The sequence below is a fragment of the Euphorbia lathyris genome, chromosome 10, assembly GCF_963576675.1.
Source record: "Euphorbia lathyris chromosome 10, ddEupLath1.1, whole genome shotgun sequence".
Taxonomy (NCBI): domain Eukaryota; kingdom Viridiplantae; phylum Streptophyta; class Magnoliopsida; order Malpighiales; family Euphorbiaceae; genus Euphorbia; species Euphorbia lathyris.
Window position 1 is genome coordinate 1,031,923 of NC_088919.1, and position 5,645 is coordinate 1,037,567.

At 35.4% G+C, this 5,645-nt stretch overlaps 1 non-coding gene across 1 annotated transcript; it reads right to left on the minus strand.

Moving 5' to 3' along the window:
• Positions 1 to 483: 483 nt before the first annotated feature.
• On the minus strand, positions 484 to 590 carry LOC136210078 (small nucleolar RNA R71). Its single transcript, XR_010677788.1, has one exon. It is a non-coding gene; the product is annotated as a small nucleolar RNA R71 (small nucleolar RNA).
• Positions 591 to 5,645: the final 5,055 nt, after the last annotated feature.

A 5,645-nucleotide genomic window follows, 5' to 3' on the forward strand; every position in this document is an offset into this window, starting at 1 on the left:
CCAGATCCTTTTGATCCAGAAATTGAAAGAACACTTAAGAAAAATAAGAAAAACAACAAAAACAAAGACAAAACACCCTTAAAAACTAAAGTAGTCCAGCTAGAAATTATGGCCGATCCACCGACACTTATGGATTACACTAGGCCAGGAATAGCCGGTGTAACTAATAGTGTAGTTAGACCCCGTATAAACGCAAATCAATTTGAAATTAAGCCTGCTTTGCTTAATATGTTGCAAAACAACGTAACGTTTTACGGATTGCCTAACGAAAACCCTAATGCACATTTGACAAATTTCTTAGAAATTTGTGACACTTTTAAAATTACTGATGTAACAGCAGAAGCAATCAAACTTCGCCTCTTTCCTTTCACTTTGAAGGATAAGGCAAAAATTTGGTTAACTTCTATGCCTGCTGCAACATTAACTTGGGACTAATTAGCCCAAGCATTTTTACAAAAATATTTTCCCTTAGCAAAAACCGCAAGAGTCATCAAAGAGTTGACATCTTTCACACAAAATGATAATGAAACTCTTTATGAAGCTTGGGAACGTTTTAAAGAACTTCAACGTTTATGCCCACACCACCAATTGCCAGATGCACTTTTAATGCAGACATTCTATAATGGATTAAATCCTACGACTAGAGGTTCATTAGATGCTATGTCTGGAGGGTTATTTATGAAAAAGACATCCGCCCAAGCAAGAGAACTTTTGGAGGAAATGGCAATCAACAGCAGTATGTGGCCCGCAGAGCGTGGACATATACCAACGGCGAAACCATCATCCTCATGTACATCATCGGTTAAAGGTATAATGAATCTTGATCCTGTAGCAATGTTACAAGCCCAATTTTCTGCCTTATCGCACAAAATTGATAAATTTATGGCACCATGCGATCCTAATGATCCGATCCAGAGAGACATTAACTACGAAGGTATGAATGAGATAGAACAGGTAAATTTTGTCCAAGAACAAAACCAAACTACTAATCCTTATTCTAATACTTATAATCCTGGATGGAGAAATCATCCTAACTTTAACTGGAAAGATGGTAATAATAATAATAATGCAAATGCTAATCAATATCGTATAAATAATTATCAAAATCAAACAAGAGATACGATTAGCACTTTATCTTCAAAAATCGATAAATTTATAGATGCTATGAATGGAAAGGTAAGTAATCAAGACGATGGTTTTAAACGGATCGAAAATAAATTCGATCAGCTTATCAAAAACCAATCATCTAGCATCCATAATTTGGAGGTTCAAATTGGACAACTTGCTAAATCAATTCCATCCCGCAAAGAGGGAAGTCTTCCCAGCCAAACGGAAGAAAATCCGAAAGAGCATGTTAAGGCTATCACTCTTCGTTCGGGGAAAAACTACTTAGGTCCAGAAATGCCCGGAAATTCAACTTTACCTGGAAATGATTTACCAAAATCCAAAGAAGATACATTAAAACAAAAAAGATACACCAATTGACTCTAATCCGAAACCCTTTGTACCAAAGCCACCTTTTCCACACAGGGTCCGAAATAAGGACCATGATAAACAACTGTTATCATTTTTGGACAAACTTAAAAATTTACATATAAATTTAACATTCATGGATGCGATTACGCAAATTCCTAACTATGGAAAATTCTTGAAAGATTTAATTTCAAAAAAGATTAGTTGGGAAGGAATTTCATCCATTTCTCTTTCTGAAGAATGTAGTTCGATAGTATCAAGCAAATTACCTACTAAACTCAAAGATCCCGGATGCTTTACCATTCCGTGTACATTGGGAAATATGGAATTCCCAAGTTGTCTTTGTGATTTAGGAGCTGGTATAAACTTGATGCCATTGTCTATTTTTGAAAAATTAGGTTTAGAAGAAGACATCAAGCGTACCAATATGGTTTTGCAATTAGCGGATCAATCCACTAAAAGACCATATGGTATAATTGAAGACGTTTTGGTAAAAGTTGACAAATTTATTTTTCCAACCGATTTTGTTATCTTAGATTTTGCTTATGATGCTAATTGTCCGCTAATCTTTGGTAGACCATTCATGAACACGGGACGTGCTCTAGTTGATGTGTCGGAAGGAAAAGTAGTTTTACGAATAGGTGACGATAAGATCGAGTTCGATATGAATCAAGCGATGAAATATCCTATGGAGGATTTCGCTTGTATGAAGCTTGATTTAATTGAAGAATGTGTTAATGACATTGTTCAAAGAGAAGAAATAATAGAACCTATAATGGGTGAAGAATTAGAAGATAAGGACCCAGAGCCTTTGATTCGAGAAGATGGACCAGTTCCGCCTTCAGTAGTAATTCCACCTAAATTAGAACTTAAAGAGTTACCAAACCATTTGAGGTACAACAAAGAATATTGGGCTAGTAGGGAACTTATTAAAATCTATTACGAAAATATTTCCGAAATAGGAACTAGTTTCGTAACAAGATTTCCTGACATTTAAATCATTTCATTTTTCTTTTATTATTTTTATTTTTATTTTTATTTTTATTTTGTTTTGTTTTAGATTATATCATTTTATTAGAATTTTAGATATATAAAAAATATATTCAAGTCATGATTTTAATTAATTTTTAGGAATTTCATAAAAATTAGAAAATTCAGTGATTCTCAGTTGAGAATTTCAGATTCTCAGTTGAGAATTCACATATATGAAATTCTTAATGAGGTAGAAATATTTCTGGACTTATAGAGAATTTCAAATTCTCAGTTGAGAATTTAGGCATGGCTAGAAGTCAGGAAAATTTCTGGACTTGTAGAGGATTTCAGATTCTCAGTTGAGAATTCTGATTGAAAATTGAAGGGAAAATTTCTGAACTTACCGAGGATGAGGATTCACGGTAGAGGATCAGGAGTTTCGAGTTTTGACAACTGATTTTCGCAGGAAAATCAGCGTGTCGCGACCGCGGGTCAGCATCCACGACCGCGACACGGGGGAAATTTTGCCCAGATTGAACCTTTTCTCAGCAGTTGTAACTATTCAGAATGAAACACTAAGTTTTTCTCATTTCTAAAAGGTTTGTTTCATGCCTTTTCACTTCGAAACAACACCTCTTTTCGTCCTAGGATCTGATATATAGGTACTAGAGGTCCAGTTTTCTGTCACTTTCTTTTTCATCTCTATCAGAACTGTCTCTGATTTTCTTACCATTCATAAAATCCAAACACTAAGTTCATAACTTTTCTTCCTTACTCTTTCCAAAAATCATGGCTTCCTCAAACACTTCATCTAAGAAAGTTATTACTTCACGCAATAAACATGTGGATATATCAGAGCGTTATGGATGTAACTTTCCTATCTTCAATCACGATGAGGGAAGGCGCTTCCTGAAACTTTGATACACTTTCTTTGTTGGAATGCTGTACATGGACGACTTTCTTAATGATCAATTAGGAATTAAGGAAGATATGAGTCGTTACATGGAGCGACTAGGATGGACCAGATTTGTCGATATGAAGTTTCCTATAATTGGAGACTGGGTGTTAGAGTTTTTCTGCACTGTGCGTTTTGTTAACAAGCGTCGTGTGCGTCTCAGTTTTCGTCGGGATGGAAAAACTTTCACTTTTGGATATCCTGAATTGCATGCTTGGTTTGGTTTTCCTTTGAAGGATACTACCAAACGCCATCATGGAAGAGATATGACGTCCACTGATATTTGGCGAATGCTCACCGGTATCTGGCCTTTCCACCCAAAACTTGCCTATAATAAGTCTTTCAATTCCAACTCTATACTATATTTGCATAAGTTTCTGAGTCACAGCCTGTTCGGTCGCACGTTCAGTAGTGTCGTCCAAGAATCTGATCTTTATGTCCTTGGCGATATATTTCAAGGCAATGTGGTTGATTCTTCAAAAATTCTGATGGAGGGTCTTGTTGCCGCATCTAGATCCAAGGCTAAGAAGGTTGGGTTTGGGAATATTATATGTGGAATAATTCTAGGGACCAAGGGAAGTATTTCTGTTCCTTGGAGTGATGCTGAATCTTTTCCGATGCTAGACTATGAATTTTTAGAATTTGAAGGTCTAGTCAAGCGAGTTTTTCGATCCGGACCAAATTTTCTTTCTGCACCCGAACGACAAGCCTTCGTGCAGTTGAAAATTGATCGATTTAGGGCTAAGAAAATCCCGATTAAAAGGGACGAATTTTTAGCATAGTTTGTGTTTTATATTGTTTGTAAATATATGTACATCAATGTTAATAAATAAATTTTCTTTTTGCACTATATTTCGATTTTGGTTATATGGTTGCATTTTAATTTCATGAATTTAGACCATTGAATCAATAAAATGCAAACTTAATCTATTCATGACTAATTAAATGTTAATAATTGCATTTCAAGTTCCTTAAATAAGATTCATTTAACTTAACTTAATGAATGCACATAAATGTTTCAATTAATTTTAGTTCCAAACCTTTCATATTCATAATTTTAACATTCATTAATTAATGCAATTTTTATTTTCATTTTCCATTAATAAGGATAAACCTTTGGTTTTCCTTATCATTTAATGATTTTCATTTATGTTTTAAGTACAGATTACATTTTTAAGGAGTTCAGGATAGGATTTATCAAGAAAATGCACGAAATGAAGTAAAAAAAAAGAGCTGAATTTGGGAAGCTACGAGGTGATCCGCGACCGCGGATGCGCTTCCACGGTAACATCAGAAAAATTCCAGAAAATTTCAGACACAAGATTCGCTGCCCAGCGCGATTCGCGGTCGCGAATGTTGGATTCTCGGTAACTTCAGATTTTTCTTCTCAAATTTCAGAGGATATGCTGGTTGAAAAACGCGATCCGCGACCGCGGATATACATCCACGACTGCGACACGTGTACTTCAGGCACTCCAGGTCTGGTTTTAGACCTATTTTTCCATTCTTCCTATACCTTTTCCTTTTCTATTTAACCTATACCTATTCTTCTTCCTATTCATCCTCTATTTACACCTTTTCCTATTCAACCGCTAACTATATTAATTACTCTTCCTATTTCAACTATACCTATTCCAATTCCTATTTCTACTCTAACTATTTACCTTGTTATTCAAACCCTATATATACCTATTACCTACACACCCCTTACATCACCTCCAATTTTAACCAATCCCCTACTCTTACCTCTTCCCAATACCTTACTTTTACTTTTCCCAATTTCATCATTACCCTTTTCAATCACCTACACCTTTCAACTTCAAGTCTCCACAACACCTCTACTTCATCTTCAACCTCAAGCTTTTCTCTCTTTTCATCTTTTTCATTTTTTTTCTCTACAACCCTAACATTCATAACACATAAACACCACAACCATGCCTAGAGCAAAGCGTGTTGGACACAAGCCAGCTGTAACTGAGGCTAATCGCCTTAGGGTTAGTTGTGGGGCTTATTTCGACATTCATTCTGAATAAGAAGTTGGACGTTTCAAGCACTTTTCACACGCTAATCGTAAGTTCGTGGATATGCAGTTTCTTGACTTTGATTCGGTAAGAAAGTTGAACTTCTCTACATAAATTACTGCTTTTATTGAAACTTTGGGATGGGAAACTTTTGCTTCTATGCGTTTTCCACAAATTCAAGAGTATGTGGTTGAGTTTTTGGTTACTTTAACAATGAACAAGAA